A 12,397-nucleotide genomic window follows, 5' to 3' on the forward strand; every position below is an offset into this window, starting at 1 on the left:
CCCAGCATAGGCCAGCTCGAGACCCCAATTCACCCTGGTTCACGGCTATTCGGTTTGCATAACATATTGTTCTTAAGCCTCTATCTCATCTTCTTAGCTCACGCTTAGCATCTATTGCTTAACAACTATTACTAAAATAAATCACGTATTTTTAGAACTACAAAATCAAATATAATTTTAATTACCATTTTCAAGGTAAACAAACCTATAATGCAATCATCCCACATGGGTGAAATTATAACACTGAATACAAAAGTTCAATAAAGAAACAAAAACACAGCAAGCTCCAACTCATGATACCATAAAAGCCATTAGTTGGTCTGTCTTATAGTAGGTCATTCCCCCTTATACTTAACATAAATGGCATCAAGGCATCTCCACCACAATAAAACCAGGAAAAAGCAAAGCATAACTGGGCTGAACATTAAGCAAAACAGGTTTAGAAACATTAGAATAAACTTTACATTTGTCGACATCGGTCCCATTGAGCAGGCTACTGTGGGATTTCAATTTCTGTATTCAATCAAGCATCAAAGATTGCAATAAAAGCAAGGAGCAAACATTCTGCTGCAGAATGAAGGAGATACTGAAGCAATGGATACTGAATCAGAACTCAATGCCAGAACCAACAACGCTGGACCATAGAACATAGTGTTGAAGAAAAAACACATCTCAAAAAGCATAGGAGCAGTAGCTTTAACAAACTACAAAGCTATCAGCAAGGTCTAATGGTCTATACTCAACAAAATCAACAAATGACATTCTCTTCCTCTTTTCTCGACCACTTGAATCCGGCTCTTCCTCTTCATCAAGTAATGTTGGATATGAAACTTTGTCGACCATTGAAGCCAACCCTAAAAAGAAACATATATAGTATTAAAATTGAAAATCGCTATTAACATTACAAGTCATTGAAAAAATCACTTACCATTTATTTCTTTCCAAAATCAAGTGCGAGGACACACTAAAGCCTCCAAAGTAGAAGGATGAAGTCTACTACGATGCGAACTAATCAATCTCCCACTAGTACTAAATGCAGATTCTGAAGCAACGGTAGAGACAGGAATAGCTAAGAGGTCACGAGCCATTTTTTGTAAAGTAGGAAATTTTAATCCGTTTATCTTCCACCAACTTAAAGTGTCAAATGATGGTGTGCGGGGTAGCACATTGTCTTCTAAATAAGAATCCAATTCCGATCTTGTGTCCACGTTCAAGCTACTCAACGCAACAAACCTATCAAAACTAGACAGTCGGTCACCCTCAACATGACCAACAACTTCACTAGAACTAAATGCTTGGGATGACTCAACTCCTCGACTCTTATATTCTTGAAAGAGATCAACACAATAGTTTCGAACTTCTTGAATTTTGTTTGAAGCAGCTTCTCCACCATAAATATGTGAGATAAAACTCTACCAACCTCATCTTATACCTTGGATAAAAGATAGCAGCTACACCCATCAAAATATGCACTTCATCCCAATATTTCTTAAATTTAAACAACATTGATGATGCCATAGAGCTAATCAAAGGATTTAAACTTTTCACCAGGCTTCGAATTCTAGCGTAATATCACAAACTTTAGAAAAGTATTGAGTAGAAGTGGGATATTGAGTCCTTGAGAATTCTTCAGTGATATGGTAGGAAAGCTTTAATTTATCACAAACTTCTTTTGCTGCACTCCATTGCCCTTCGGGTTGAAAACAATGATAAATACGGTCACTTAGGCTTAACTTCATAAACACATATTTGTTTCTAGGGTTGTTCTCAACATTAGATATGTTGAGTTCCACCGAGTAGGGAAATATACTCTAAGTTTTTGTTACAAGAAATATATAGCAATCGTGCAGCATTTGAAAACCTTTCGATTCTTCCTGAAGACTCTATCCAATATAAGAAAATGTCACGCACATTATTAATACTATCTTGTATCACCTTTAGTCCTTCTTGCACAATAAAATTCAATATATGTGTGGCACATCACACATGTAACATTCGACCCATCAACAATAAATCCCTTTTACAAAGTTTCTCATCTAGCAAGGTTTTCATCATAGCATTGTTTGTGCTACAATTATCAACTGTAATTGTTGAAATTCTTCTTTCAAGATTCCACTCTAACAAGCAATTAAGCAACGCACTACACAATGTATCCTTATCATGTGGAGCATGAACATAAACAAATCTAAGAATATGGCTTTGAAGACTCTATGAATCATCAATAAAATGTGTTGTAATAGCCATGAACCCTTTTTGGTATTGTCCGAAGTCCACATATCAGTTGTTATTGCAATTTTACTTGTGAGTTTTTTCAATAACATAGAAGTTTTTTATTTCAAATTGTCAAAAATCTTCAGTATATCATTCTTGATTGTGTTCCTAGACACCATTTTGAACAACGGTTGGAGACTAGAAACAAACTTCCTAAATCCTACATGATCAACAATGGACAATGGATACTCGTGCAAAATGATAGCATAAGCAAGTTCTCTGCGTGAAACATCTTGATCAAAATAGTGTCGTTAGCTACCATCAACCCCGAACTACCCTCAGTGTCTAAATTACTTGGCTTTTTGCGACATCGACTATGAATATGATCTAACATGGACGATGTCCCACAATTTCTTGTTGATTTGATATGAGTTTTACAATACTTACAAACACCAAAACAAAAACGATTAACCATCACCAGTTTAAAATGATTCCATGTGTCAGAAATAAGTTTCTTTTCCCAGTTTTATCAATAACTTCAGTAGTAACTTCATCGACTTGCATAGGCAATTGACTCTCACTCTCTATAGGAAAAGTACTTGAAGATGAACCAACCAGATTCTCTTAATTTTGAGACTCCATAATTTTCTACAAAAAATAAGCTATAATATTATTATGGGATATTTCTAAGTGCACATGGAAAATAAAAGGAGTCAATTAAGCAATTTATGACAGAAACTATATATGCGCCCAAAGCAATTTATGACAGAAACAAGGCAATATGAAAGAATCCAAAGAAGGAATAAAGAACAAGCTTCGAAACATTTTATTCTTGATATTAGTCCCAAGAGGTTCATTTGGTTTCTCACACAAACTTGTTAGATGCATGAAGGATGGTCTAATAAGATTGAGACATTCTATGGTATAAAAGAGACTAAAGCTACACAAACAACACTTATAAAATAGTAATATGCTGAAAATGAAATGTAATAAAACAAATGAGGTTAAACATGCTTCTAAGCTGTCAGGAAATAGATTATGAGCATGTGCAGAATTGTTTGAAAGTTGTCAAGCAGAGGAAAAAAACTGACTTCCAAGAAATGAGTCGATAATATCATAAATAGATGATTTTATATCAGTCAAGACATTTTCAAAGTTTAGTATGACTAAAAGATGTTTGTTGGACACAAAGACTCAGATGGAATAGAACCCAATGGTAATTAAAACCGTTAGATCATAAGACAGCAGCACCGTCAGAATGCCGCTGCAATGAACAGAAACATGTTGGATTAGTGAACGAGTTTCACATTCCTAATTCCGATGACCCAAGTTCAGAGAAATACACAATTCCATTGGCTTTACACAAATGGTCTACTTGGAATCATATTTACCTTTGGCCTTCTCTACATAGACTTAAAGAGCAAGAAATATAGGTCTTTATCACTAATGCCCATAATGTGTTTGATAAAATTTCTCATAGAAAAATTGAAAATGCAAAGTTTAGACCAAAATGAAATAGGAATTCCACAACATAGATAAAGCCCAAAAACTTAATTCAAAATAACTAGAACCAGAAAATGGAGCTACAGTGAGAAGTAGAATTAAGAGAGGAAAAAGGACTCACAATCCTTGATAAACCACAGAATAATGACCTTCACAATTGAAAGATATTCTAATTTTCTCTGATTATCGAGCAAGACTAAGAGAGGACCAAGGAGAGTCCGAGAGAGATGAGCCGTAAGAGACTAAGAGAAAGAAATTTGGGCTAGGGTTTTAATATTTAGCCTTTATGTCTATTAGCTTAAAAAATTAAATCCCCACCCGCGACCCACCCCGCCCCGCATTATTTATTTTATTTAAAAATTGAACCCTCCCTGTCCTGAAACCGCAAATTCTCAAACCTGCACCGACCCGCCAACGTTCAAACCCGCCCGCCCCTCACCGCCCCATTGCCATCCCTATCCGTGGGTCATTTTGGAGTAATTTGGCTAAAGTTAGTAATTTCAAGGTTTTTTGAGATGTTTGACCAGAAGTAGACTTTTGATATCGGGGTCGGATTATGATTCCGAAAGTTGGAATAGGTCTGTATTGTCGAATATGACTGTGTGCAAAATTTGAGGTCAATCAGACGAGATTTGATAGGTTTCGCCATCGAATGTTGAAGTTTGAAGTTCTAAAGTTCATTAAGCTTGAATTGGGTTGTGATTCGTGATTTCGATGTTGTTTGATTGGATTTGGAGGTACGACTAAGTTCGTAATGCGATTTGGACGTGTTAGTATATTTGGTTAAGGTCCTGAGGGATTCGGATGGGATCTGGATGGTAAACGGATCGAGTTTGACTTGGAAGAAAGGTTAAGGGTTGCTGTCACGTGGTATAACCGCACCTGCGAGGTTTTGGCTGCAGGTGCGGAGCCGCAGAAGCGGCCATGAGGGTCACAAAAGCGATTTTGGCTGGGAGTGTTGGGACCGCAAATGTGGTCATCTCGCTGCAGAAGCGAGACCGCACCTGCGGAAGAGAAGGCACAGAAGCGGAAATGGGTTGGGAGCCAAGGACTGCAGAAGCAGTATATTGTCCGCACCTGCGGAACCGCATAAGCGGTAAAGTGACTGCAGGTGTGAAGAATCGTTGGGCAGTGTGTTTATTTAAAAGACGGGTTTTGGCTCATTTCATCTCAAATCTTTCATGGGAGTCGATCTTTGGGAGCAACTTGGGAGTGCCATTCTCATCACCAAGCATGAGGTAAGTGGTTTATACTAGTTTTGAGTTAAAAACATGATTATATATAGATTTGAACATAAAAATTAGTGGAAATTGTGGGGTTTTGGTAGAAAACCTAAAATTTGGTAATTTTTGAATTTTGACCATGAATTTGGGCATGGAATTGGAAACAAATTATATATTTGAGTTTGTGCGGATATTGGCAAAGTTTATCTTTGAAAAATTTAAGAATTCAGGCACGTGCACCCGAGGGTGATTTTATCGATTTTTCCAGCGGAGTTGGCAATTTGTTGTAAATTGAATTGTTATGAGTCTTCGAGCGTATATTCATGGGTTTGCATAATTATTGGCTAGTTTCGGAGCATCGAGCATCGGTTTGAGTCGTCGGAAAGACTTGGAAGCCGGATATGGAACTTCAGAGCGAGGTAAGTCTCTTTTCTAACCTTGAGGAAATAAATCCCATAGGTGAACTAAATTATTATGTGCTCCTATTGTTGGGGGGGCTACATACGCACGAGGTGACAAGAGTCTGTACGTAGCTACTAGCTATGCCTATGTCCGGGTAGTTTTAGGCTCACATCATGCCTTGTTGATATTGTTGTTAATTTGTGTTTATTGTTTGTCTTGAGAAGAAACAAGATTAATGTTGCGTAATAATTGTGTTTAAAGGAATTTGAATTTATGAATTTAAGATTTTAACAGTTTCCATTAATCTTTGTATTTTCGAAAAGAATTGAGAAATATTATAATAGCTTAAGAAATCTATGAGTAACCGCCGAATGAATGATTCGCGAGCGGGGGGCAATTTCCTTAAAAAGCTACAAGCTGAATTTCCCTTATTTTGAAAAGAACCAAGAAGGAGATATGATTTTAATGTTAAATTTATATTTGGCCGCGTCGCATGTATGATTTGTGAGCGGGGTATTTCATTCTACTACTCTTATGAGATCGGTCCATTCGCCTCGGTAGGATTTATGTACCACACTCTCATGGGAGCGAGTCGTTCGCCTCGGCAGGTTAATAGATGCATCTATGGTTCGCGTTATTCGACCCTCGGTAGTGCACAATTTATTTTTATATCGGATCGGGCCATATGACCTACTCATATCATATATATATATATATATATATATATATATATATATATATATATATATATATATATATATATTATTCTCATGGAATCGTGCATAACATTTGGCTAGAGGCCAATGTATCTAAGTGTTTTTTTTCCCGATTTGAATTATAGCAACCTCTTGATGATATCCACTATATCTATATCATATATATATATATATATATATATATATATATATATATATATATATATATATATATATATATATATATGCTCCGGTTACGGAGGGAAACTTGCTAGTTGAGAGCTTGAGTAAAATTGTAAAGAGGGGAATTGTACCACGTATTATACATTTTTACTTCATATATTTATTCTGTTTTATATTTATTCACTTCTTTACTGTACCTGATATTATTAGACCACTAGTAAGTATCGAAGTCTACCTCTCGTCACTACTTCTTCGAGCTTAGACTAGATACTTACTGGGTACGTGTTGTTTTCGTACTCATACTACACTTGCTGTACATTTTGTTGTACAAGCATATATATATTTAGTGGCCTTGCGGACGCAGCGGTGTGGTTGACACGGGGACTTAGACGAGCTGCATCTTATGTGTGATCCACAACCAGCAGGGTCTTTTTCAGAGTATTGGTATTTCCCTATCTGTCCAAATTTTATTCCGGACAGTTATTATATTTTATTTTATTCCTTTGTAAACTCTCATGCACTTGTGACACCAGGTTTGGAATAATTATGGGTTATTCAGTATTGAAATTGCTAAAAACATTATTATTTATTCTGTAAAGTCCATCTATTACTATTAAATTGAAGAAAAATCATGATTTTAAAAATACTAAAACAATAACTAAATTGATTATTTGGGGTTGGCTTGCCTGACAGTGGTGTCCGACGCCATCAAGACCTTTAATGAAATTTGGGTCATGACATAAATTCAATGGGGGAAACAAGATTATTTAAAGAGAATGGGCCCAAGTCACTTACCTCAAGAATCTCTGTGAAATCCCCCTCAAAACTCGCCCAATCTCGAGCTTGAAATGTTTAAAATGAAGAAAAATCGTGAACCCTTGAATTTAATGTTTTATCCGGCCTTTTTGCTTCTGCGGAAACTTAACCGTATCTGCAGCATCGCAGAAGAGACAATCCTCCCGCTTATATGGTAAACCAATGGAACTGGGCCTCCACTTTTGCAATCCTACCCTCGCATCTGCGCAATTGCAGGTGCGGAATTCCCATCGCCATGCGCAAATTTGCCCACAGGCCAAACTCTTCTTCTGCACCCATCATGCCGCATCTGCGACTATGTAGCTACAGAAAATCTTTCACACCTGCGACGATAGTCTTCCTCCACTCCTAGCCACATCTGCACTCCCGATCTCGCACCTGCGACCAAGGCTCCACAGGTGCAATTGCACCAGAAGACTCCCAGCTTCAGCAATCTTTCAAACTCCAAATTCAACCCGTTAACCATCTGAAATCAACCCGAGGACCCCGGGACTTCAACCAAATGTACCAAAAAGTCTTAAAACACAGTAAAAACTTATTCGAGCCTTCAAATCACATCAAACAACATCAAAAATATGAAGCGCACCTCAATTCAATCTTAATGAAACTAAGGAAATCCAAATTCTACAAACGATGTTGAAACCTATCAAATCACGTCCGATTAACCTCAAATTTTGCACACAAGTCACAAATGACACCACCGATCTACTCCAACTCTGGGAACCCCAATTTGAGCATGGTAACCACAAAGTCCACTCCTGATCAAACTTCAAAATTTCCAACTTTTGCCATTTCCAGCCTAATTCAACTATGGACCTCCAAATCACTATGCGGACACGCTCCTAAGTCTAAAATCACCAAACTGAGCTAATGGGACTATCAAGATTCCAATCCGAAGTCATTTACATGTAAGTCAACACCCGATCACTTTTTCTACCTAGGTTTCCAACCTTGAGACAAACTGTCTCAATTAATTCTGAAAACCTTCCAGACTCGAACCGACTACCCTGACAAGTCACATAAAAGCTATTAAGCACATAAATGATCGGCTGGGTTGTTACAGTATTTTGGATCATTAGTTGAAAAGCTAGTTAAATTAAGAATTTGGAGTTTGACCGTAGTTAATATCTAGTCAAGATGACCTCTTTTCGATGTTTTGAGTGCATGAGTAGGTTCATAGCGTATTTTATGATTGAAATTCATATATGGTTTGTGTCCGGGAGGTTGCGAATGAGTTTTTGATTCTAAACTGAAGGCTCTTTTGTTGCCGATTTTCAGCTGTAAAATAATTACGAAAATGTGATTTTTGTCCCTTAAATTTTCAGACATCCTTTAAAACTTCAAAACATAATATCTCCCTCATTTTAAGGCAAAATTGGGTGATGCAAAAGGCTATCTTGAGTGTATCACAAGGATTATGTTGGGCTTATCAAATGTGAGTTTTCAGGGGCATCTAGAATCTGATTTTAGCTATAACAACTGCTAAGTTTGTTTTTACTAGTTCCGAAATTTAGTCACTATTTCTCACAATGCTGTAGAGCTCAAATTTGGGCGATTTTGGAGGTAATTTTCACAATTTGGATTAGATAAGTATTTTTGACTCGTATTTGTTTATATTCCATGATTCCATCATCGATTTTTGCATTTTATTGATGATTTAAAAAGGGAAATTGAGAGTTTTGTCTATACTTTCCTAAAGTAATTAATTGAGATTTGAACATCAATTCGGAGTCCGATTGGAGTGAAATTAGTATGGATGGACTCATAATTGAATGGGTTGTCATAATTTGTGAGTTTTGTTGGTTTCCAATGTGCGGGATCGGGTTGACTTTTTGGTTGACTTTGAGTACTTTATTAAAGATTCGACCTTTATCGTTTGGGTTTGTTTTCCATGGAATTATTTGATTATTTTGAGTTGCTTTTGGCTAGTTTCAAGTGTTCTGAGGTCAATTTGAGTGAGATGGTGCTTTTAGTATATCGATTTGGCTTGTTTGAGGTAAGTGTCTTGCCTAATTTTATTGGGGGAATTCTTCCTACTAATTGAAATTGTTTGCTACAAGCGAGGGTGATGCATATATGAGGTAACGAGCATATTAGAGAAAATCGGGTTATTAAAAACCAATTTCTTCACTTTCACAAAAATGCAAGAATAAACTAATTAATTGAAATGATAAATAAAGGAAAGAAAGCTTGTTGTTGATTGATGAATTCTCCCAGAATTGGGATTGGAATCTCAAATGTAAAGTAAAAGACTAATTGCATATAATTCAAAATATTCAGATGATCATACAAAATGAGGTGAGGGTCCTTATATAAAGATGCACAACTGTAACGTTTTCCTTACTTAATTCTGACCTGTTATTCAAACTAATTTCCTTAATTACCTGTTATTAAATTTACTAGTAACAGTTATGGTAATAATAGAGGATCGTGCATAATTAGGCTAATCCTGATTCCCTTTCCATATTTACAACCGATTCATGAACCTTCCCCTTTTATGGTCTTCATGCATCTCGTGCCTTTTCCTCTTCTTCAGTTTTCAAATCTAGTACCTTCTTTGATAAAATAATGTGGGTATTTTATCCTTGCCTTTCTACCTTTCTTTATTGACCCAATATAAGTTCCACATATCACCACACTGTTGATCCGTGTGTCATGCCTTTTTTCCACCAATACAAATAGTCCCACCACTTTCTGAATATTCTCAACTGAATATTCAGGAAGTGGTATGTTCACTTATGGTGGGGATGTCTTGCCGCCTCTTCCAAACTATCATAATACTTTCTTCCGAAATGATGAGACGTACGTCCTTTCCATTTAATCCTCAAGAAACGTGTCTTGTTGTAATTTGTTCTCCAATTTTCAGTGCATTTTTGGGGTGTTTTGCGACTGCATCAGTTTGAAGTGACGGTTCCATGATGATGTTTCATAATGAAGGTTCCTGATGACGGTTCATCCTCATAAATACCGTATCGTATGCAACTTTGAAAACCTCTTCTTCGCTCTTGCATTCATATTTTAACTCTTCCTGCTATTCTTCCTCTTTCTTTGTGTTTTTACCATTAAAGATGACTTCTTGTTCTTCAAACCCTTCTTCATCATCGGACCCCCCCCCCTAAGGTAGTGATTGTTGATGAACTTTCTCCTTCTTCTATCCTAACTATAAGTAGAAGAGGTGGTAGACTTCGTAGCCTAGGTTCTCTATCTAACCATAGTTCTACCTTTCTTAGAAGAATACCGCAAAACCTTCTTATTCTAAACATCCATAAGTCCTAGATCTTTCTTTAAAGGGAAAGACCAAAATGAACCCATGCAAGATCCCACTGCGTCTGAAATTATTCCTTAAGAATTTTCTTTCATATCAGATTGTGAAGCTATTGAAAACAGGTTTCTTCCATAGTATCACTTAATCCTGCTGATCATTACCCGACTTTGATCATTTCTGGTCTCCTTCCCTTAGTTCATCGTGAATGCAACTAGAAACCAAATTTTCCAGTGGTAACCCCTAGTACTGATGATATAATTACCTCTTATCGTGAAGGTTATTTATTTGTTTATATTTACCCTTTTACTTTAGGGTTCAACCCTCCTATCGACCCAGTAATCATTGAATTTTGCTGTTACTTCAATATCTGCCTTGGCCAAATAGTTTCGATCATGTGGAGGGCAGTAGCTTGCCTTCGTCATTTGCCAAATTTGGTCTCTACTCCTTTTAATTTTCGTCACTTACACCATCTATACTCCTCGAAGATCTTTGGCGAAGGTGTTTTCTCTCTCGTGAAAAGAAGTAAGAGAGTTTTAGTCAGCCCCAAGGATGATCTTTACCGTGGTTGGTATACCCAGTTTGTAGTTGTTCCCACTCGTGACTTAGTGGGTGATGAGAATATGTCCTTCCTTGAGAAGTGGAACTTTGCACATGGTATTTTTCTCTGTGTTTTGTTTTTCTCAATGTTCCAATCTTTCTTACGCGCGTTTATGCTTATTTTCAGCAATCATGGAAGTTTTTGGAGAAATTCTTGACTTACGTAACCGGGTAGAAAAAATGTTGATTGCTGCCCGTATAGACCAGAGATCAAGGAAATTTCTTTATCAGAAGTTTGGATGGAAAGTGAATACCCAGGGTATTCTTTATTACAATGCATTTTTCCTTTGTTCTTTATTCTTTCCTTTGATCCCTTTTGATGTTTCTAGGGTTTGTTATTCGTGGCATCAACCCCGCTTTTATTTTTTCTTCTAGGCTTTCTGATAGCTCTATACAAGAACAAATTATAAGTGTATCTTCTTCTTCGAGGAAGAATGTTGAAGCCCATGACTCTGAAGAAGAAGAAAAAGATAATGAAGATTGTTCCTTAGCAAGGAAGCCACGAGTTAGAATATGCATGTTTTTAGATGATTAAGCCACTATTTCTCAAGACCCGCCTTCAAGATTTGTGCGTTTTTGTCCTATTGATAAACAAGAGAGTGTCCACTTGGACATCTCTGAGGATGAAGAAGTTGACCATTCTGGTAACCCCCCCCCTCCAAGACCTGTTGACAGGAATTTGCCCAAAGGATTTGAGGGTGAATAAGATTTTTGCCCCATATCTGAAGAGCCACTACTTGTCGCTCTTCCAATGACCCCAGTTACTACAGCTGTTAGTCCCCCCATTTCTTCTACTACCTTTTTTTGCAGTCGTCCTTGCTGCTGTTTCTGCTGCTACCTCTCATAAAGAAGTCGGCCCCCCTTCTAGTGGGAGACAAAGCATGAAGAAAGTGTTGATTGAAGTTCCTAATGGTGGGAATCTGTTAAAGAAATCTAGCCGAGCTGCAGTATGGTTGAAATAATTGATAGGCCCTATGGAAAGGGAAAAGCTTGAATCTCACAGCTCTTTTAATGAACGAGGTTTTTCATTCTACCGTCAAGGTATATCCTTATTTCCATATATTTCTTTCTTTTCTTCTAGGTTTATAACTTCTCTTCCTTGTCTTTCTATAGATCAATTTAACAAGCACGGAGCTCATGAGAAGGATATCCTCGACTGATCAGCGAGTGATTGAGCAATGCACAAAAGTTGATAAATGGAAGGAACAGTTTGAAAGCCTTCAACTTGAAAAGGACTTTTTGTTGAAGAAAAAGGGGCTTTAGAGCAATAGTTGAAAATAACTACCACTGAATTAACGATTTTGAAATCCACTTCCAATCAAGTTTAAAAGGATAAGATAGATTAGAATCTTCCTTTGTTGAGCAGCATTCAAAGGCAACTGAGGATATTAGAAGCTTGAAAGAGATTCTAAATCAGAAGGAGGTGTATATGGGTGATCTAGTGGAGATTCTCACCCAAGCTCAAGAGGATCTCCGTGCCTCTTCTGATAAAATTCAATTCC

General features: G+C 37.0%; 1 long non-coding RNA gene across 1 annotated transcript; it reads right to left on the minus strand.

Moving 5' to 3' along the window:
• Window positions 1-397: 397 nt before the first annotated feature.
• LOC107822916 (uncharacterized) lies at window positions 398-3,974 on the minus strand. Its single transcript, XR_001656502.2, has 2 exons — window positions 3,836-3,974; window positions 398-854 (listed from the first exon to the last, which is right to left on the minus strand). It is a non-coding gene; the product is annotated as an uncharacterized LOC107822916 (long non-coding RNA).
• Window positions 3,975-12,397: the final 8,423 nt, after the last annotated feature.

This window comes from Nicotiana tabacum, chromosome 18 (assembly GCF_000715075.1).
Source record: "Nicotiana tabacum cultivar K326 chromosome 18, ASM71507v2, whole genome shotgun sequence".
NCBI lineage: Eukaryota > Viridiplantae > Streptophyta > Magnoliopsida > Solanales > Solanaceae > Nicotiana > Nicotiana tabacum.